The 23,550-nt window shown below is 47.2% G+C and overlaps 1 long non-coding RNA gene across 1 annotated transcript; it reads right to left on the bottom strand.

Annotated features, from left to right (window-relative positions):
- Window positions 1-10,536: 10,536 nt before the first annotated feature.
- Window positions 10,537-11,042, bottom strand: LOC129344579 (uncharacterized). The gene is made up of 2 exons (XR_008598407.1): window positions 10,908-11,042; window positions 10,537-10,827 (listed from the first exon to the last, which is right to left on the bottom strand). It is a non-coding gene; the product is annotated as an uncharacterized LOC129344579 (long non-coding RNA).
- Window positions 11,043-23,550: the final 12,508 nt, after the last annotated feature.

Below are 23,550 nucleotides of genomic sequence, written 5' to 3'. Positions count from 1 at the left end.
GGATTCCCTCTTGCAAGTCTCGTTTGTTATATCTAATCCTCAACATGGTGGAACTTCATAACTTGTGTGACTTGGCCAGGCCTGCAGTGTCCACTGAACAAGTCACCTAACTTGCTATCACATGACCTTTGCAACTGGGCTGGACTTTTCCCAGGGAGAGGCTGGCAGGGGGAGGGAAAACTGAGACCCAGGGCTTAAAGTGTCAGACTAGGATCCGGGGCCAAACCCCTGTTCTGCTATGGAACCGTGCAGATTTCTTAAGCAGATCAATCGATCAGTCTGGATTGTAAGAAATAGGGGTAGGCCTCCCAAGGAACGAATCTGAGACTTTTTAGTAACTGGATTCAATTAGTCCATTTTATTTGTTGTGCATTTTCTACAAACACTAAGCACTTTCTGTTCATTACAATATTATCATTTCTTAATATCATCCAGCCTGGTTAATATTTAGTAAACTGTTCCTCTTCCTCTTATCTCTCACAAACATTATGACCCTGTGTGACATCACTGGTTTCATCTGCTGGGAATAAAAAGTAATGAGGAATGCTATCAGCATATCTATGATTAGGGCACATGTTAGCCAGAGAAGTCTAGACCTACTCTGCCATCTACATTGGAGATTGTTAGAAGAAACAAGACAGCAAAGGAGTCTAGGAAAATGCATTGGTTCTTAAAAACAGTCATTACAAATAGTTTTACCACCATCCCACTATCATTTCCCAGTCAATATCTCAAACTAAATGGCAGCAGTAGTTATCGGACAATGGAGATAGATTTTATGTGAACTATCAGATTATTATTGGTCCATCATATATAAAAGCCTCCATTACAACTTTTTTCCAAGTAACTCTACCTATTAGAAAGAAACAGAAGATGACTAAGTACAATACTATTCATATTTACCTGGGAGTAAACCGACTGAATACAATGGAAATAAGAAAACTGCCTAGAATTGTGTTCCATGAATCTTTGTTGTCCACTCAAATGGACAGAAAGGTTAAAAGATCCACCTCCACAAATCCATTGTACTGACCGGCAGGTTATACAATCCAGTCCATAGGTTACTGAGAAAACCAAAGGGGTCTGAAACAGTTTTTAATGGAGACTTAAAATGTTTTATTCTATTTTATTTCATTTCATCATTTATTGTCTGCTGTTCTCTCTGAAACTCAAGGTGGATTTCATAGTAAGAGTCAGTACTGGGGGTGTGCAAGCCAAAAATTTTCGGCTATAGCCGAAAGTAGAAAGCCGAAAGAAGATTCTCTATCGTTAAAGCCGAAAGCCGAAACAAGAATCTCTTTCGGCTTTCGGCTTTCGGCATTCTTTCGGGATTCTTTCGGCATTCTTTCGGCATTCTTTCGGCTTTTTTCTATGGGAAAATGCCTCTGTCTTCCAGGACGCCTGGAGGAGGCATTTTCCCACCTAATAAGCCCAAAATTGGTGGGGACCTTCCTCTAACCCTTCTCTGACAATCACCCAAGTTTCAGACAGATTGGACTTTGGGGGGCCATGTTATGGCCCCCCAAAGCAGGTCCCCCCATCCTCCCATAAGAAAGCGAAGGAGCAGCATATTGTTAGCATGCTGCTGCTAATCTTTCTTCATTATTTCCTATGGGGAAAAAATGAAGAGGCAGGCTTCCTTTGCCAGGGGTGGCATTTTGCATGCAAAATGCCCCCTTACCCTCAGGGGCCCTTCTCCCACCCCTCCTCCCACCCCCCACCAAGGCTCAGCCTGCTCCCACTTGGGGGGGCCATTTCATGGCCTCCCCAAGTAGGTGCTCTAATCTCTACCACTGACAGCTGGGGGAGGCTTGTGTTGCCAGGGGTGGCATTTTGCATGCAAAATGCCCCCCAACCCTCTGGGGCCCTTCTCCCACCCCTCCTCCCACCCCCCACCAAGGCTCAGCCTGCTCCCACTTGGGGGGGCCATTTCATGGCCTCCCCAAGTAGGTGCTCTGCTCTCATCTCTACCACTGACAGCTGGGGGAGGCTTGTCTTGCCAGGGGTGGCATTTTGCATGCAAAATGCCCCCCAGCCCTCTGGGGCCCTTCTCCCACCCTTCCTCCCACCCCCCACCAAGGCTCAGACTGCTCCCACTTGGGGGGGCCATTTCATGGCCTCCCCAAGTAGGTCCTCTCAGCCCCTAAAGTCCACCCCTTACAGCCCCACACAAACCCAATTCCCCCCCAGCTGCCACACACAGACCCAAATCCCCACATTAGCCCCTCACAGACCCAAATCCACCCCCACCTGCCCCACACCCATAACCCCAGGAACAGGCTGGCAAAGGCCAGCCCTCTCCCTTTGTTCCCTTTGCTGGGAACTTCTAAACTCTCTTTCCCTGGGCAATTCTGCACAGCCCAGGGGTGCCACAATGGTGGGCACACTTCTGAGTGCCAGCTGGTCCCTGTGAAAGAGCACCTGAACCACAGACACCCTCCCTCAAATTCCCCCACCACCTACAGAGATGGCTGGCCAGCCAGCCCCATTGTTCCCTATGATGGGAACCAACTGCACAACAAAGAATAAAACAAGAACAACACAAAATAAAGTTTTAAATTTTTTTTTCTCCCTTCCAAAGTACAAGTAGGCAAAGCATTATGACACATTACACCAGCAGTCCCCCACACAGAAAAATAACACAACTCACTTAACATCAGAGAATCACAAAGCACGATTCCTGTCAAAAACACTTTATTTCTTGAACAGCTTTAGGTTACACAGCAGGGGGGAAAACCAAAGGGCATGGCAACACTATCTTACACAAAAATAACACAACTCACTTAACATCAGAGAATCACAAAAGCACAATTCCTGTCAAAAACACTTTATTTCTTGAACAGCTTTAGGCTACACAGCAGGGGGGGAACACCAAAGGGCATGGAAGCAGTATCTTACACAAAAATAACACAACTCACTTCACATTAAAGAATCACCCCAAAAAATTGCTGTCAAAAGCACTTTATTTCTGTAACTGCTTTAGGTTACACAGTAGGAAGGCACCACAGAGCAGGAAAGCAGTGTACTACACAAAAATAACACAACTCACTTCACATCAGAGAATCACACAAACACAATTGCTGTCAAAAACGGTGAAGTGGGTTGTATTATTTTTTGTAGTACATTGCTATCATGCCCTGTTGTTCCCTCCTACTGTGTAACCTAAAGCTGTTCAAGAAATAAAGTGTTTTTGCCAGGAATTGTGCTTTTGTGATTCTCTGATGTTAAGTGAGTTGTGTTATTTTTGTGTAAGATAGTGCTGCCATGCCCTTTGGTGTTCCCCCCTGCTGTGTAACCTAAAGCTGTTCAAGAAATAAAGTGTTTTTGACAAGAATCGTGCTTTGTGATTCTCTGATGTTAAGTGAGTTGTGTTATTTTTCTGTGTGGGGGACTGCTGGTGTAATGTGTCGTAATGCTTTGCCTACTTGTACTTTGGAAGGGAGAAAAAAAAATTAAAACTTTATTTTGTGTTGTTCTTGTTTTATTCTTTGTTGTGCAGTTGGTTCCCATCATAGGGAACAATGGGGCTGGCTGGCCAGCCATCTCTGTAGGTGGTGGGGGAATTTGAGGGAGGGTGTCTGTGGTTCAGGTGCTCTTTCACAGGGACCAGCTGGCACTCAGAAGTGTGCCCACCATTGTGGCACCCCTGGGCTGTGCAGAATTGCCCAGGGAAAGAGAGTTTAGAAGTTCCCAGCATAGGGAACAAAGGGAGAGGGCTGGCCTTTGCCAGCCTGTTCCTGGGGTTATGGGTGTGGGGCAGGTGGGTGTGGATTTGGGTCTGTGAGGGGCTAATGTGGGGATTTGGGTCTGTGTGTGGCAGCTGGGGGGGAATTGGGTTTGTGTGGGGCTGTAAAGGGTGGACTTTAGGGGCTGAGAGGACCTACTTGGGGAGGCCATGAAATGCCCCCCCCAAGTGGGAGCAGTCTGAGCCTTGGTGGGGGGTGGGAGGAAGGGTGGGAGAAGGGCCCCAGAGGGCTGGGGGGCATTTTGCATGCAAAATGCCACCCCTGGCAAGACAAGCCTTCCCCAGCTGTCAGTGGTAGAGAAAAGAGCACCTACTTGGGGAGGCCATGAAATGGCCCCCCCCAAGTGGGAGCAGTCTGAGCCTGGGTGGGGGGTGGGGGGAAGGGTGGGAGAAGGGCCCCTGAGGGTGAGGGGGCATTTTGCATGCAAAATGCCACCCCTGGCAAAGGAAGCCTGCTTCTTCATTTTTTCCCCATAGGAAATAATGAAGAAGATGAGCAGCCGCATGCTAACAATATGCTGCTCCTTCGCTTTCTTATGGGAGGATGGGGGGACCTGCTTTGGGGGGCCATAACATGGCCCCCCAAAGTCCAATCTGTCTGAAACTTGGGTGGCTGTTAGAGAAGGGTTAGAGGAAGGTCCCCACCAATTTTGGGCTTATTCGGTGGGAAAGCCTCCCCCAGACGTCTGGGAAGACGGAGGCATTTTCCCATTGAAAAGCCGAAAGAAAGCCGAAAGAATCCCGAAACGTTTCGGCTTTTTTCTTTCGGCTACCCGAAACGTTTCGGCATTCCCCGAAACGTTTCGGCATTCCCCGAAAGAAGCCGAAACACTTTTGTTTCGGCATTCTTTCGGCATTCTGAATGCCGAAACGCACATCCCTAGTCAGTACTATCAATATCATGACTCATCTTTAATGGACCATTAAAATGGTCCACCTATAAAGGCTCATGGACCCTTCTAAATTCCAAAATGCCCTGGGGCATCTTAGGATTCCAAACACATGCTCTATCAAAGGTGCCATAGAAGCATGGGATGTGAAGCTCCTTGAAGCCATTGACAAACTTGCCCCTTGCTGACCTCTCCCTTGTCATAAAAACCTAACCCAAGTTCCAGTCCTTTTGAGCATGAATTCATGTACATGTAACATGAATGCAAATGATGATACCACATATGACCATGGAAATACAGCTATTCTTAGAATTGTGAAAGGAAGGAACAGGTTGTTATGCAAGACTGTAATGCAAATTGCCAAGTTTGGAAAGACATCAAGGCCAGCACTGATCAGAACAAGTACACAGACTATGTGCTTCCTTGTTACCAAATTTCTACTATTAAAATATCAGGCTTTGTCAATATTAAATAGTGATTTTTTAAAAAAACACACATTATTACAGTTTTCAGATCTGACAAACTGAGTTTTAGAAGAAACATTTTTGGCTAGCAATCGAATTTTGGTTTTCTTCTATGTCACAGAAGCTGTCTTGGCTATCTTTCTAAGTGTTACCTGGAGTCATTTGCTCTGCAGGTTTCACAGAGCAGTACTATTATTGACATTGTATAGGTTGCCCATTCGGGGTCACTTGAAAGACTACAGAAATTGTAGAGTTGCTGTTGAACACTTCTATATAGTTAAGGCTACTAGAGAGCTACTGTAGCACAGTGGTTAAGTGGTTCAGATGTAAATCAGCACTCTACTGGTTCAAATCCCACTACTGCCATGAGCTCAGTAGGTGACCTTGGGTAAGTCACTTTTCTCAGCTCCAGCTCCCCAGCTGAGGCTAATAATAACACTAACTTGGTCACCGCTCTGGGTGAGGAACTAATCTGTCTAGAAAAGTGGTATATAAGTGCAGTTGTTGTTAAGGCATCTTTCAGTAATCTTTGGATACAAAAATCCCTGGATTCTGCTTCCCATATGGTTCGACCAGACTGAAGAGTAAGTACAAACACCAATATTTTATATACCACATTATTAAATGATACAACATCAGGACTGGGTCAGAATCCAGTTTTACTTTGTCTATCATGTTGGCTGAGAAATGTATCTTTTCAAATTCTAGAATTCACATTTAATTTTCGACCACAGTACATCCTCTGTTAACGCATAGAGAGGCTCAGGCTTTCAGACTGTCCTAGGACTAGCTGAATGTTCCATGACCTTTGACACAGTGCATGCTGATTACATCATTGCTCTTCCACTGCACTGCAGAACAAATGTAGACACATAGATATCTAGAAGCCTTAGGAGAACTCAGTGCTGCACATGATCAATGAACGCTATGATGTGCCTAATGAACACCATGATGTGCTTAATGCTTCAGAGTTTAAGGTTAAGCCTAGCATGACAGTGCCAGATAGAGACTTCTACCATAAGCTCTCACATATTCAGGCGAGTCTTCAACAAAATGGATGAAAACCAAGGACTTCCTCATAATCAACAAAAACTTCTATATTATCTACGAGTCCAAGTGTCTTAAGCATGATAAGGGTTAACAGTGACACTGAAAAATCATCTGGAAGCTGGATGAACCTTTGATAGACGGAGTCAGGGGGTCAAGTGGATAGACCGCTGCCAATTTGCAAGGAACACAGCACAACATTAAGAAGAAACAATTTCCTTTCCAAAAATCAAGCTTTAATTCTTTAAACGAAACTTGGTGTATTATTTTGTAAAAGAAAATGCATGGGTTTTAAACAATTCTGATAAGGATTGAAGTGCTCCAGGTGGGTGAGATGCCCATGGGTCCAACCCTTGGTATGTCCCTGAGCATTACTATCATCTTCTGACCATGTTAGGCTTTATTTTGGATGATGCTTCAGCACCATGGAACCCACCAGAAATAAGATGATCCTGACTCTGCCCATCTGGAATCCATGAATCCAGTCTGATTGACAGAATTTGGCAGGATCCTTGTTTCCTGTTTTCTGACTAGTGCTACAAAACACAAATTAGCCTATGTATCTGATAACCAAACTACACGAGACACCCGACTAGGGGTGTGCAAGGAAAAAACTTTCGGCTTTCTTGTTTCGGCATTAGCCGAAACAAGAATCTCTATCGTTAAAGCCGAAAGCCGAAACAAGAATCTCTTTCGGCTTTCGGCTTTCGGCTTTGTTTCGGCTTTGTTTCGGCTTTGTTTCGGCTTTTTCTATGGGAAAATGCCTCCGTCTTCCAGGACGCCTGGAGGAGGCATTTTCCCACCAAATAAGCCCAAAATTGGTGGAGACCTTCCTCTAACCCTTCTCTAACAACCACCCAAGGTTCAGACAGATTGGACTTTGGGGGGCCATGTTATGGCCCCCCAAAGCAGGTCCCCCCATCCTCCCATAAGAAAGCAAAGGAGCAGCACATTGTTAGCATGCTGCTGCTCATCTTCTTCATTATTTCCTATGGGGAAAAAATGAAGAAGCAGGCTTCCTTTGCCAGGGGTGGCATTTTGCATGCAAAATGCCCCCTTACCCTCAGGGGCCCTTCTCCCACCCTTCCTCCCACCCCCCACCAAGGCACAGCCTGCTCCCACTTGGGGGGGGCATTTCATGGCCTCCCCAAGTAGGTGCTCTCATCTCTACCACTGACAGCTGGGGGAGGCTTGTCTTGCCAGGGGTGGCATTTTGCATGCAAAATGCCCCCCTACCCTCTGGGGCCCTTCGCCCACCCTTCCTACCACCCCCCTACCAAGGCTCAGCCTGCTCCCACTTGGGGGGGCCATTTCATGGCCTCCCCAAGTAGGTGCTCTCAGCCCCCAAAGTCCACCCCTCACAGCCCCACACAAACCCAATTCCCCCCCAGCTGCCACACACAGACCCAAATCCCCCCAGTAGCCCCTCACAGACCCAAATCAACCCCCACCTGCCCCACACCCACCATAACCCCAGGAACAGGCTGGCCTGCCCTCCCCTTTTGGGATCCCCTAAACTCTCTTTCCCAGGTCAATTCCGCACAGACAAGGGGTGCCACAATGGTGGCAGTGCCAAATCGTCCCTGGGAAAGAGCACCTGCCCTGGCACACAGACAACCACCCCCCTGACCCCACCACCACCTGCAGAGAAGGCTGGCCAGCCTGCCCCATTGTTCCCTATGCTGGGAACCAACCTCCCATCAAAGAAGGGAACACACACACAATGATTAAGTTTAAAAAAACTTTATTTTATAATTTTCAAATTACAAGTGGTCAACAAATCACAACATATTACACTTATTGTCCCCCACAGCACAACACAACACAATTAACTACACATCAGAGAATCTTAAAAACAATTTTTTTTTTGAAATGGACAAACTGTAAAGTTTTGAACATTTCCACAGGTTACATAGTAAGCGGGCACAACAGGGCATGGAAACAGAAGCCCACACTAGACAAGATGATCATAACTACCAGCCTAATACAACTCTCCCTCCATAACATGACTTAATGGGGGGGAACCACTGCAACAAAATCCCCCCCAACCCTCTGGGGCCCTTCTCCCACCCTTCCTCCCACCCCCAACAAGGCTCAGCCTGCTCCCACTTGGGGGGGGCCTTGCATGGCCTCCCCAAGTAGGTGCTCTTTTCTCTACCAGTAACAGCTGGGGGAGGCTTGTCTTGCCAGGGGTGGCATTTTGCATGCCAAATGCCACCCTTACCCTCAGGGGCCCTTCTCCCACCCTTCCTACCACCCCCCCACCACATGCATTCCTTGACAATCAAGAAATCTGGAGTTAACTATAATGTGCATGTCAGTCCCTCAAAGACAGAAGCAATATGGAGTTAATGACCCATTTGATTTCCACAACTTCAGACACAATTAGGGATCCTTTTCCCCTTGGTGGGGGATCCCCCACCCTCACCTATCGCCCCCTGTCACTGCTTACCTGGCTGGAAGGGGGAAAATCAGGGAATGAGCCTTCAAGGTACGCTCCAGGGGCTGCTGCCGTGATGTCACTGATGTCATCTGGCTGCCCTGAGAGTATTCCTGTGCTTTGCAGTGGGCTGATTTGGGCCCTACAGGCCAAAGCAGGATCACTTGTGGCCCAAATCAGCCTGCTGTGAATTGTGCGTGCTCCCCAGCCTTGTGTGATGATCACATCACTTCCTAGAACAGACATCATCATGCCAGAGCATTGCCATGAAATGATCATGCGTGTGTGAACAGACCCTAAGTATCCTCTAGGCTTCAGTGATGGTATAGTATGTCAGTAATGTTTTCACACACATTATAGAGAGAGAGAGAGACAGAGAAGGGGGGAGGCACTGAACCTAGATTATTTCGTCTATTTTACTGTCCCCTTCCAAAGCCAGGGTGGCATTGGCACAATGCCCCCCTCCCCCCGGCCAGAGCCTTAGTAACAGTATGCATTGACAGGCCCATGCATCATAGTCCTTTTTGAGACCCAGCCAAGTTGTGTGCCTTTTGGAGAAAAATGTTCAAGTTGCTGGTGGGGGTATGAACAATTTTTAGATATCCACTGTAGTGCAATGGCTAGAGTGTTGGTCTAGAATCTGGCAGACTCTGATTCTGTGCCTTGTAGGCTTGATGGATGTTCTTGGCTCAGCCTAAGTAAACAATTGTGTTGTGTTTTCCAGAGGCAGTCTAGGTGATTTTGGGGCCCTGGACAAATGTTCTGGACGGGGCCCCAGAACCAGTGCCGCCCCACCACTGGCTCCTTGCCAAGGCCAAGCAATTTGGTCACCTAGGCCCCAGATAGAGTGGGCTGGAGTGTGTTGTCTCCCTCCACCCCCTCCACCCCCTCCAACTACTAAGAAGGCCATCGGTGGATGAAGTCACTCCCAATGTGGGGCATGGAGCAGCTGTCTATTGTTAGCCTGGTTGTGATGAGGGTAAAACAAATCAAGGGAGAACAACAATGTGTAAACCACTATAGGTTCCCATGGGGGAGAAAACCAGGGCATAAGATAAACCTTTAATTTGGTGGGGAGGGGGTATATACATTTTATGTGTATGTGTCTGTATGTTTTATGCATTCAAATCACTTATGGTGTACTTTAGAATTATTGAGCTCCAAAATATCCCAAAAACCTTGTCCATGTATTGCAAACTGAAGTCAATCTACCACATCTAGGGTATTCTTCTTTTCCCTACTGCCTTCAATTTTTCCTAGCATTATTGTCTTTTCTAGTGAACCTTGTCTTCTCATGATGTGACATAAGCACTATCATTATATGATATCTTCAAGGGAGAAAGCAGGCCTGATTTGGTCTGGAAGCTACTTACATGTCTTTTTCGGAGTCCATGGTACATGTAAATTAAAACTTTCTTCCTACTTCACAGTATGAATGCATTTTCTTCCTATGAGCTTTGTCTAAATTTTACTGTACTGATACTGCTCATTTGGCCAAAAGGCCTGCCCTTGAGCAATGCCACATTAAATACTTCATAATAAAAATATGTTTTGAAAACCATTTAAAAGTGTCTTTAAGTGCCATACGCTGATTTAAAAAACATAAGCTAAATGTTTGGGTACACAACCAGATATGTGAATGACTGAAATGCAGCCCAATCCCACTGCTACTTAAAATCCATTTTTGATGGAGGCCTGGATTGACTTACATTGGTGTCATTGAGCTTGGAATCAGGAACCTGGAAGTGTTCCATGGGGGCTACAACTTTCATGCCAAGGCTAAGAGGGTGGAAACGGGATCTCTCTGGGGTGGCAAACTCTGGCCTTGGAAGTTACTGGCAATTTGGGGGTGGGACTTGTGGAAAGGGAAATCTGAGTAGGGATCTCCCCCAGAATCCATGGTTCACATTTGCCCTCTAAAGAGATTGAGTACACACCAATACAAGGAAGTGTGCCAACACAGCTATTATTATTATTGCAGCACAAGTAAATTATACAATCAATATAAACACAACAGTTTCGATTCCATTCAATTCAATGTGGCTGCAAACTTGTTCCAATAGACTGAGAGAGTCAAGTCCCATATATTAACGGAGCCTCTTTATCACAGGCTGCAAACGGTGCCAGTTGAAGTTAATCGGTGGCGTCCAAGATTTATGAGCTCCAAGGTGGCGACGAGCTATACCGGTCTATTCCTTTCGGCTCGTTTCAAACCCAGTTCTTCATCAGGCCACCAATGTCCTACAATTTATATCACAAACTATCAGTAATCAGCCCAATATTGGCTGCCCCTGTGTTACCGTCTGCCAGTTCATACTTACAGTTAATCAAAGTATTTCGTATCCAAACTCAAAAAGCATTCCGGTTTACATTCAGGTTTACATTTACAGATCCAGCTCCCGAGTTAGGTGCGGGGGGCATAAATATCCACCATTAAATACAAGCCACTAGGACAATTGTCAATTACCATACAATTAATTGATTTAAAGACATATCAGTACCAGATACATTTATTTCAAATGACTAATGTCTAAGTGGGACCTTAACAAGGGAAGGGGGGGGGGAAAGGAGAGACAAAAGAAAAAGAAAAACGGGAAAGAAAAGAGAAGGAAGAAGAAAGAAAAAACAGTATGAAAAGAAAAAGAAGCCAGAAAGGGGGGAGGGAGCAAGGAGAGGGGGGGAGGGAGGGGGAGAAAACGGAGAAAAAGAAGACGAGAAGAGAGAAAGCCAAAAACCAGAAACGAGAGAAAAAAGGAGCGGGGGGAAGGAACGCCAGTTCATACTTACAGTTAATCAAAGTATTTCATATCCAAACTCAAAAAGCATTCTGGTTTACATTCAGGTTTACATTTAGAGATCCAGCTCTCGAGTTAGGTGCGGGGGGCGTGGATATCCACCATTAAATACAAGCCACTAGGTCAATTGCCATACAATTAATTGATTTAAAGACATATCAGTACCAGATACATTTATTTCAAATGACTAATGTCTGAGTGGGACCTAAACAAGGGAAGGGGGGGGGAAGGGAAAGCCAAAAGAGAAAGAAAAACAGGAAATGAAAAGAAAAGGAAGAAGAAGGAAGAAAGAAAGAAACAATATGAAGAGAAAAAGGAGCCAAAAAGGGGGAGGGAGAGGGGAGACGGGGGGGGAAGGGGGGGGGAGGGAGGGAGAGAAAACGGAGAAAAAAAGGGCGAGAAAAAGGAAAGCCAAAAACCAGAAGCGGGAGGAAAAGGGAGCGGGGGGGAGGAATGGGGTGGACAAGTGTTGATCCACCCCTCTTGTCCACCCCATTCCTCCCCCCCGCTCCCTTTTCCTCCCGCTTCTGGTTTTTGGCTTTCCTTTTTCTCGCCCTTTTTTTCTCCGTTTTCTCTCCCTCCCTCCCCCCCCTTCCCCCCCGTCTCCCCTCTCCCTCCCCCTTTTTGGCTCCTTTTTCTCTTCATATTGTTTCTTTCTTTCTTCCTTCTTCTTCCTTTTCTTTTCATTTCCTGTTTTTCTTTCTCTTTTGGCTTTCCCTTCCCCCCCCCCTTCCCTTGTTTAGGTCCCACTCAGACATTAGTCATTTGAAATAAATGTATCTGGTACTGATATGTCTTTAAATCAATTAATTGTATGGCAATTGACCTAGTGGCTTGTATTTAATGGTGGATATCCACGCCCCCCGCACCTAACTCGAGAGCTGGATCTCTAAATGTAAACCTGAATGTAAACCAGAATGCTTTTTGAGTTTGGATATGAAATACTTTGATTAACTGTAAGTATGAACTGGCGTTCCTTCCCCCCGCTCCTTTTTTCTCTCGTTTCTGGTTTTTGGCTTTCTCTCTTCTCGTCTTCTTTTTCTCCGTTTTCTCCCCCTCCCTCCCCCCCTCTCCTTGCTCCCTCCCCCCTTTCTGGCTTCTTTTTCTTTTCATACTGTTTTTTCTTTCTTCTTCCTTCTCTTTTCTTTCCCGTTTTTCTTTTTCTTTTGTCTCTCCTTTCCCCCCCCCTTCCCTTGTTAAGGTCCCACTTAGACATTAGTCATTTGAAATAAATGTATCTGGTACTGATATGTCTTTAAATCAATTAATTGTATGGTAATTGACAATTGTCCTAGTGGCTTGTATTTAATGGTGGATATTTATGCCCCCCGCACCTAACTCGGGAGCTGGATCTGTAAATGTAAACCTGAATGTAAACCGGAATGCTTTTTGAGTTTGGATACGAAATACTTTGATTAACTGTAAGTATGAACTGGCAGACGGTAACACAGGGGCAGCCAATATTGGGCTGATTACTGATAGTTTGTGATATAAATTGTAGGACATTGGTGGCCTGATGAAGAACTGGGTTTGAAACGAGCCGAAAGGAATAGACCGGTATAGCTCGTCACCACCTTGGAGCTCATAAATCTTGGACGCCACCGATTAACTTCAACTGGCACCGTTTGCAGCCTGTGATAAAGAGGCTCCGTTAATATATGGGACTTGACTCTCTCAGTCTATTGAAACAAGTTTGCAGCCACATTGAATTGAATGGAATCGAAACTGTTGTGTTTATATTGATTGTATAATTTACTTGTGCTGCAATAATAATAATAGCTGTGTTGGCACACTTCCTTGTATTGGTGTGTACTCTAAAGAGATTGCCCTTGGAAGCAGCCAGTTTCTCTAGGGAACTACTCTCTCTAACCTGAACTCCAAGCCCAACCAGGAGTTTGGCAGCCCTAGGAAAATTTCTGAAAAAGATGGCAAAGGAGGGCCAGCAACTGATAGAGGCATGGAAGCCCACACCAGGACAGTAGCAGGGGCCTACTTGGGCACAAAGGACTACCAGTGCTCTCATCCCCCATAGTCCACTCCTTACAGCCCCACACAAACCCAGTTCCCCCACCCCAGCTGCCACACACAGACCCAAATCCTCCACTCAGCCCCTCTCAGAACCAAAACCACCCTCAGCTGCCCCACACCCAGTACCCCAGGAACAGGCTGGCCAGCCTGCCCCATTGTTCCCTATGCTGGGAACCAACCTCCCATCAAAGAAGGGAACACAGACACACAATGATTAAGTTTAAAAAAAACTTTATTTTATCATTTTCAAATTACAAGTGGTCAACAAATCACAACATATTACACTTATTGTCCCCCACAGCACAACACAACACAATTAACTACACATCAGGGAATCTTAAAAACAATTTTTCTTTTGAAATGGACGAACAGTAAAGTTTTGAAGATATCCACAGGTTGCATAGTAAGCGGGCACAACAGGGCATGGAAACAGAAGCCCAGACTAGACAAGATGATCATAACTACCAGCCTAATACAACTCTCCCTCCATAAAACGACTTAATGGGGGGGAACCACTGCAACAGGGTCCAGCAGAACCTATGTCATTTCCTGTGGCTATGCTTTCAGTTCAGACACAAAAAGCTGAACTGGGCACTTCCAAGGCACTGGACACTGGTATTTCTGGAGCAGTTCTGCAGAGGTCTCCCCCACCCCCACACCAGCCTCAGAATTTACCTGGGAACATCTGTGAGAGATCATCATTGGCCGGTGCCCATCCACCACTCTTCCCGCATCCCCCGACCATGCAAACCCAACATTAACATCAACAATTTTTTTATGGTTTTTTTCTTTTTTTAAACGTGAACAGTCCATCAACTCAGAAAACACAGAATAACATTTTTTTTTGGTGTTTTTTTTAAACATGAACATTCCATCAACTTTGAAAAACCATAATCAAAACATTTTTTTGGGTTTTTTTCTTTTTTTTACATGAACATTCCATCAACTTTGAAAAAACATAATCACAACATTTTTTTGGGTTTTTTCTTTTTTTTACATGAACATTCCATCAACTTTGAAAAAACATAATCAACATTTTTTTGGGTTTTTTTCTTTTTTTTACATGAACAGAACATCAACTTTGAAAAAACATAATCACAACATTTTTTTGGGTTTTTTTCTTTTTTTTACATGAACAGTACATCAACTTTTAAAAAACAGTACAACAATTCTTCTTCGTTTTTTTTTTACAAAGATTTCAGCTGATAAAAACATTTTAAACATTCACTGCAGGATCTGATATTTTCCCATTCCCTAATCCCCACCTAAGCAATCCCTATCTAACCTGTTTCTCCCTCCAGTAGCAATCCATGTTTCTGGGGCATTATTTTTCAGAATAAATTTGGTCCCACAGGGTCTGTCTCAGTGATGGGAGATGTTTTGAATACCCTGGGGGGGGCTTTCAAATTGCTGGGAGTTTTCCCTTTGCCACTGGTTCCTAACCACCCTCCCTCTACTGGCCGGTTTTAACTGTATATACAGGGTTTTATACAGGGGAGAGCGCAATTCCAAAGGATTGGACTCACAGAGGATGCAGGCCACAAGTTGGGCTCACCTCAGTCACTCTGGAAGTCCAGTCCTGAGAAATCGAAGAGGCGAGAGTTGACCTTCAGGAAGGTCAACTGCTCGACTCTCCATGGGAGAAGGCGAGTGCGATGTGGGCTGACAATGTCGCCCGCATGTGAAAAGACGCACTCGCTCTCCACGCTCGTCGGAGGGCATGAGAGCAGCCGCTGCGCCTCGAGGGAGAGGTCCGGCCAGACCGACTCCTTCCTGGCCCAGTAGCTGAGCGGATCAGTGGAGAGCGACTCGCAGGGCTCCGCGAGGTAGTCCCTGACCATCGCCTCCGCCGGTTCCTCTCTCACAGTCCTCACGACCCCAGAGGGGACGAGGGCCCACCGGAGCATCTCCATCTCCATCGGCACTCCGGTGGTGGCCGCGGGGGGGGGGGGCTGCGCAGAGGGGGCGTCAGAGGAACCCGCACGGCAGGGCCCCTCTTGCGTCCCCCCTGTCGACAGGTGTCCCCTCGCGGTCTGCCTGCGCCTCACCCAAGAGCAGAGCCCATCTCTGGCTTGGGTGATGTTCCCGTCCCGCTCGGCGAAAGTGCCCTTTATGCGTGGGTCACACACGGTCGCCAACATGTATGACTCTTCCTTAGTGAGAGGAGTTAGCCTGGCAGCAATGCCAAGCTGCAGCCTTCTCACTAATGCGCGCACCGCTGGAACAAGGTCAGCACGGGGCGTGACCCGGTCTGCAAGGGTGGCCAGATTCCTCTGGAGCGTGTGCACCAGGGGAATGACCAGACCGAGGGTTGCCGTGTCTGATGAGACCGCCACAGTGAAGTCCTTGAAGGGCTTCAGGACCTCCACTGTCTGGGTGATGGTGAGCCAATCCTCCCGGCTGAACTCACCCACCTGACTCGCACTGCGGCTCTCGGAGAGCCACGCGTGGAGTGCGGCCTTCTGCTCCACCAAGCGCTCAAGCATGGCGCAGGTGGAGTTCCAGCGAGTGCTGACGTCAGTGATCAGAGCGTGCTCTGGCACACCTGTCCTGACCTGTGTCTGGCGCAGTTCGTGTGTGGACTTCACGCTGCGCGAGAAGTGACCCGTGAGCCTCCGACATTTCTGGATAAGTAACTGGAGTTCACGGGTCCGGGTATCCAAGGGTTCCTTCGAGGAGCCCAACCCCAGCGCATCTCTCACCACTAGGTGAAGCTTGTGAGCCGCACAGTAGACGCACTCTCGGCTCACTAGATGCGCCGCTGCCCTCATGTTCTTGCCACTGTCCGTCACCATGCATCCCACGGTGGCGGGTCCCTGGCCTATCCACTCGTCCAACTGTCTTTGCAAGGTGGCAGCGATGTTCTCCGCCGTGTGGGACACGTTGAGCACCTCGGCGTGAAGCAAGGCCTTGCAGTAGCCGGCCTGGCGGTCTCCCATCCTTCCCTGTCTAGCTGTGCTAGGCACCTCCCCCCGGCCCCCACCCAGAACCGACTCGGGTTCCCACCAGTGAGCAGTAAGCGAGAGGTACGCTTGCTGCACACTTGGGCAGGTCCAGATGTCCGATGTGAAGTGCACAGTTCTCCCGGCAACCCGGGACAGCTGTGCCTTCACATGATCCCTGGCAGCCCTGTAAAACGAGGGCACCACCTATCTGCTCAACGACGTGCGAGCAGGGACGGCGTACCAGGGAAAGCAATCTCGGAGCAGCCCTGAAAAGCCGAAGTCTTCAACTACGGAATACGGTTGTCCATCCACTGCTATCATATTGACGATGTGGCGCATGATGCACCGGCTCGCCCTCCGGATCCCCTCTCTGGGCACACTAGCGCCCTGCATACCAAGCATCTCCGGGAGAGAGGCTTTGCGTCCCTTTCCTGCAGGTACCCTTAGGGGGAGAGCACCAGAGGAGCCTGCCTCCTTCTGGCTAGCTGGTGGCCGTGCGGTGCCACTCGAACCCTCCTCCCGAAGAAGCACCGCCTGGTGGTGCCTCTTCATATGGTACCTCAACCCAGACGTGGTAAGATGCCGCACATCTTTGCCACGGCTGACGCGCCACCTACAATGCAGGCACAGGGCTGCTCGGGGATCCTCCGTTGTCTGGAAGTGCTTCCAGATTTCGGAGGAAAAGGGCAACCCACGCTTCCCAGGAGAAGCGCTTTCTGGATCACCCTGAGGCACCTCCTGTGAGGTGCTCTGGCCGGACACACCGTGTCCCACTCTCGGCCGGGCAGGTGGGGATGGACGAGGCTGAAGAGGCAGAGATGTGGGCTCTTCCACCACAGTCTCTGCCTCTTCCTCCCGCATCCTCTCCTCCTGCACAGCCGTGAGAGGCCTGCTGCTGGCCTCAGAGGAAACTGGGGTGGACCGCCCCAAGGGGGGTCTCACGGGCAGTTCCTCCAACATCCTCTGGGTTCCTGGGGTGAGCGGGAGCGCAGGGAAAGTCATGTGCTCCGCGCCCATCCCAGGAGACACCACATGCTGCCCCTCCTCCAGCAGCTGGCTCGCAACCACTGGAGGAGGAGGAGCCTCAGCAGCAGGCCCCCGCCCAGTGCCAGCACCTGCCTCACGCCTCTGGGTTGGGGGTGGCCCTCCAGCAGCTGCCTCAGGAAAGAGAGCCTTGCGCACCCTCTTCCTGTCACCAGAAGCCAGGCTGGTGAATGGCAGCAGCGCAGGGGCGGGCCTCCCCCGCTCAGATGGGGGGGCTGCCGCAGCAGTCCCCTCCCCCTCCCCTCTTCCCCTCTAGATTTCTCCCTAACCTTTCCCCCGGGGCCCCTCTCTGCTTTCCTCTCTGACATACTTTCCCCTCCCGAAATCTACCCTAACTAATCAGAAAAGATTTGGAAAACAAAGGTCAACTTTGTTTTCAAGACCTAACTAACCTGCTCTAAATCTGTGCTTCTAGTGGCTCTGTGACTTGGAGATGAACAATCAAGTGCCTTTTTAAGCAACCCTATTTATGTCAGGGAACCTGAGCCTGCCAATCAGCTGAATTCCTCTGGAATTGAGCTGGCCCTAAACCCCAATAACAGGTGACAAAGCCTTAAACACTCACACACTAGTATGCCCGGGCCGGCCTGGCACCACCACGGGTGCCAGAGATGGGCAGTGGAACCCTAGTTATGGGGGCACTAATGGGAAGCCTATTGACAGCTATTACAATTTTTTTAATATAGATATATATATATAGAATTCAAACCTAACACTCACTCACTAATGCTTTCCCTGCTGAGTCCCTATTTAGTTTTTTTAAAAAAACTAGGCTTGGTTTCCCTAACAATTATGTTGAGGGCAATTATCCACTGATCACCTACCAACTGGCCTACCTACCTAAGACACTATTTAGCGGGACCAATGTATCTGTGGTATGTCGGTGTGGGGTGTGGATGTGGTGTTCTGAAGATGAGCCTCCCCCCTCCCAAGCTAGCAAGAACCCACCCCCAAGCCCACCCAAATATGAACCCGGACTCGCTCACCAACACCAGTCCTGCAGTCCAGCGATGTTCAGGCGGTCTTGCAGCTGGTCCTCCTCTCCTCCGCGATGCTGTCAAGAAAATTGGAAATGTTAACAGAGTCAATACCACACGCCGCACACGCAACCCCCAAAATTCAAGGCCCCGTTGCACAAGCCAAGTCAGCCCCCCCCCTGAAAGGCTAGGGCCAACCAGCAGCAAAACAAAACACATCCACCCAGCAGAGCTTCTGGCCTGTGCAGGCCAAAAGCTGGCACACTCATTTTTTAGTCCTGTGAAACATTAGTTCAAGCCCACCCCACACTCAAGCTTGACAAATGAAACATGAAAGAAAGCAGGCACTGCAATCAATGCTGCCCCCCCTAACCCCCAAACAATGTCCTCTTGCCCAACCAGAAAACGCCCCCCCTAGCCCAAGCCATAAAGACCAAGCCAAAGCATATGCTCGCAGGTAGGCACAGCAGCAGACATAAGCTCAAAAAACAAATTTTACAACAACCCTACCAGTCCTCCACTACAGATGTCCAGCAATGTTGATCCTCCACGCAGAGATCTGCAGGCCGATGTCCACCAAGTGCAGTCCAGTCCAGAAGAGGTCCACCAACGATAAACAACCTGATTGTGAAGCAAAACTGTGAGTGCCAGGCCAGCAAACAGGAAGGGTTACCAAAGCCGGAGCAGCAGGCCTGTGTGTGGGCCACAGGCTGGCACAGTTGTTCAGGACGGAGCCTGTTGGGAAGCCTTGCAAGCAGGGGGCCAGACACAGGAAAAAAAGCCCACACCATTCCAGTTTGTGAAGCAAAACTATGAGTGCCAGGCCAGCAAACAGGAAGGGTTACCAAAGCCGGAGCAGCAGGCCTGTGTGTGGGCCACAGGCTGGCACAGTTGTTCAGGACGGAGCCTGTTGGGAAGCCTTGCAAGCAGGGGGCCAGACACAGGAAAAAAAGCCCACACCATTCCAGTTTGTGAAGCAAAACTGTGAGTGCCAGGCCAGCAACCAAAAAGGGTTACCAAAGCCAGAGCAGCAGACCTGTGTGTGGGCCACAGGCTGGCACAGTTGTTCAGGACGGAGCCTGTTGGGAATCCTTGCAAGCAGGGGGCCAGACACAGGAAAAAAAGCCCACACCATTCCAGTTTGTGAAGCAAAACTGTGAGTGCCAGGCCAGCAACCAAAAAGGGTTACCAAAGCCAGAGCAGCAGACCTGTGTGTGGGCCACAGGCTGGCACAGTTGTTCAGGAGCCTGTTGGGAAGCCTTGGAAGCAGGGGACCAGACACAGGAAAAAAGCGCACACCATTCCAGTTTGTGAAGCAAAACTGTGAGTGCCAGGCTAGCAACCAAAAAGGTTTACCAAAGCCAAAGCAGCAGGCCTGTGTGTGGGCCACAGGCTGGCACAGTTGTTCAGAGTCAGGAGCCTGTTGGGAAGCCTTGGAAGCAGGCAACCAGACACAGAAAAACAAGCCACACCATTCCAGATTGTGAAGCATAACTGTGAGAGCCAGCCAGAAGAAAGGCACCAAAGACACCCAGCAGAGCTTCTGGCCTGTGTAGGCCCAAAGCTGGCACACTCTTGTTTTAATCTTAAAACAGTAGATCAAGCTTAAAGAAGGCAAGCACAACAACCAATGCTGAACCCCCCCCCCATCAAACATTGTCTGCCCAACCTGTCCCCCAGGCCATGCCAAGAATAAACTGCAACACCTTTTTGCAGAGGCAGGCCACAGCAGCACATTGCCCAGCATCAAAGAAATTTATAAAAATTTTAAAAAGGCCTACCAGGTCTCCTCTCAGGATGTCCAGCGCAGATGATCCTCTAGGCAGATGGTGCAGTCTCTCTCCTCCTCTCTCGGGCAGCAGCAGCAACAGCAGTGTTCCAGACCAGTCTTGCCCCAAATTTAAATCCCCTGCTGCAGCCTCAGCCAAAGATTTGAATCTATTGGCTGGCAGAAGGATGCAGCAGTGGGATTGGAGACTCCTAAAGTCCCCCCTCCCCTGCCTTTCCCCACCCACACTCCAACTGCCACCCTCCCAATGCTCCCCCTCCCCTACCTGTAAATTTTGGCGGGAATCTCTGCTTGCACTGCTTTGCAAATGCAAAGTGCAATGCAATGCTTGCACCTTGCATTTGCAAGGCAAAGCAGGATTCCCTATCCTCCTTTGCAAGAGGGGTGGGGGGTGACAGAAGGAGTGAGTGATTCACTCCTTCTCCCCCCCTCCCCTCTTCTAAGAGCCTGCAGGAAGCCTTTGCTTCCAGCAGGATTTTGCTAGCCGCTTGCTAAGGCAAATGGCTAGCAAAAACAAAATGGCGATTCTCGAATGCCGAAAGAAAGCCGAAAGAAGCCGAAACGTTTCAGCTTTTTTTCTTTCGGCTAAGCCGAAACGTTTCGGCTTTCTCCGAAACGTTTCGGCTTATCCGAAAGAAGCCGAAACACTTTTGTTTCGGCTTTCTTTCGGCATTCGGAAAGCCGAAACGCACATCCCTACACCCGACACATGTTCTTCATGTGTCAGGTCCTGCAAGTTTCCCTGGGTAGTGTAGTCTTATGAACAACTGATGCTCCATGCAATTCTCCACCGGGGGAAGGGCAGTAGTGGGGATTCTCTGTCTCTTGCAAAAAACCTCCACTCAGGTTTTCTTCTGGGAGTTTGGGGGTGAGAGGAGGGGGTGAACATAACAAGAGGCAGAAAATCCACGGTGGCTTTTTGCAAGAAAGGGAGAGAACCCCCCCCCCCCGCCCGCTGCTCTCCTTGGTGGAGAATCACATTGTGGATTCTCTTTCTCTCTTGCAAAAAGCCACTCTGGATTTCCTGCCTCCTGTTACATCTACCCCTGCCCTGCTCCTGTGCTCCTGGAGGAAAATCTGAGTCAAGGCTTTCCCCGGCAGAGAATCGCATGGAGCACCTGTTCTTTGCAAGACTACATTACCTAGGGAACCTTGCAGGATCATACACACTCCAGGGCATCTCGTGTAGTTTCTCTCTATGAATTAGCCAGTTTAGCAATGGAAATTGCTATGTATGTGAGTAAAATTCTTTGTTTCCTCCATTCATTCTTTGGAAAAGTTTCAGTGTCACTGACAGAGTGAATGTCACTTTCTTGGGGTTTTTTTTAACTTTTACTTTAACTTCCTTAAACAAAGTGACAATGACAAAAAGACAATTCCCGCACAGTTTATTTTTAATGATATTTGAAGATTTGGGGAGTGGTAGTGCAGTGTTGTTTCCAGCTCATCAGAGCAAATCATCACTCTTAGTTTGTGAACTTTCTAAGAGCAGCACGAGATGGCACTTACAGCAAGAGAGAGCATGACAGAACTGAAGATCGAAGTAGGATGGAGGGGGATGAACCTGTGATTTATATGGGAGTATAAATGTTTTATCATCCGTCACATTGCAATGGTGCATTAACCCTGTTACATTTCACATCTCAAGAATGATCTAATAATTAGCTAGAGGTTTCTAATTTAGACACTCAATATATGACCAGGCTGCATCTGGAGGCAGAATTTCTCAGATAATCATCCTTAATATAAGCAACTCCCAAGGTATTTTTTTCCAAATAGAGTCATCATGAATGCATATTCTGAAAGTAATTTGTGAGCAATAAGGATTTCACTTTTATTTAAAGGCACATAATTGGTACCTTTAAATTACATTATAGCTATTGAGTATAATTATTATAGTGGTGTGGAATTTTTCATGGCTTTTCAATTCTAAACCAGAGGGCAGTGATAGGGCATTTACAAGACATCTTGGTTTAAAACTAGAGGGCACCTAAAAGACATTTACAAGACAATTTAATGATACTATTTAGCTTATCCATTGTTTTAATCCCAAGCAGTATTTTGAAGACAGGTCTAATCAAGATTGGTATTACATGCCTGGTTATTTCATACAAGGTATGTTTTAATATATAACTTTGGGAAAAGACTGTCACAAACTTTTTTTGAAAGTAGCAAAATATAGTTATAAAAATACCACCTTCATATAGCATTTCATATAACCAGGGAGATCATCACCAAATCCTCTTGTGAATGCTCTATCCAGTGTGGAATTATGATTCCATTTTATGATTATAAAATGAATTTTATTCTGAATTATATGAATTTGAAATAAAAAAGTTTTCATTTTGAAAAACCACCTGTAGCAACATCTACTTTTTTCCAAGTGTGGATGTGAACACCACTCTGTTAATCAGCAGGCATCCTATGGGCACAATCCAGTCAAAGTTAAACACATTTAAGTCCCACTAATTTAAAAGGGGAAAATTAACTCACGAGCTTAAATCTGCCATCATCATCTGGCATCATCAGAATTTAAAAATGCTTAATTTTTGGCTTTGGCTTGCTGGAACTCAGCTGCTCACGTCCTCCGTCATTATGCACTCTATGCATACCACATAAGCAAATGTAAACACTGTTTTCACATCCTAAGTAGGAAACCTTTGTTATTCCTCTTTATTGTGACAAATTCCCCAATTCCTCTTTATTGTGACAAAATGCATATCTTAAAAACTGTAAAGATACACAAATGAAATAATCTATTTAACACATTTTTCTTTGGCTTATCCAACTCTCTCATTAAAGGAATGGAGAACAGATGTCCTTGCTTAGAAGACCTATTTATCAGATGGTCACTCAAAGAGCTTTTGTGTATCCTGCAAACACAAGATTTAGAATGACTGGTTGTATGACAATACATCGATTAGGGATTTCCTTTGTGTATTATGTCCCATGTTTTACGCCATAATCCATAGGTGGAGCATATATTTCAGGAGAAAGATCTACCCTTCTGAAAAATATCCTCTTACATTGCTTGCTTTTGTTAAGTCTACTGCAATATAAAACTAATCTAATTCTAGGAGAGCAGATTGCATACTTTTCTGCAGTTCATACAGAGAAGCAATGTGGGGGCTCTGGCTATGTGTTCTCCACCTTTCTGTTGTTGTTGTGGCATATTTTTAAATGTTTCATAGCACTCCCTACCACACTGTTGCCTCATCAGAGCATCTGACTTGTCTGCAGCTCTGAATAAATTTCTTGTTAACCTTTACAAACACCTAGAGTGAGTAATTCTATCTTATCACAGCACACGTTAGTGGGAGGAAGCATAATTTCAAATGACAACCCAATTTTACAATGACAATTTTTAAAACACCAAGTTAAATGCT

This window comes from Eublepharis macularius, chromosome 1 (assembly GCF_028583425.1).
Source record: "Eublepharis macularius isolate TG4126 chromosome 1, MPM_Emac_v1.0, whole genome shotgun sequence".
NCBI lineage: Eukaryota > Metazoa > Chordata > Lepidosauria > Squamata > Eublepharidae > Eublepharis > Eublepharis macularius.
This window is presented reverse-complemented; position numbering and strand designations above follow the sequence as displayed.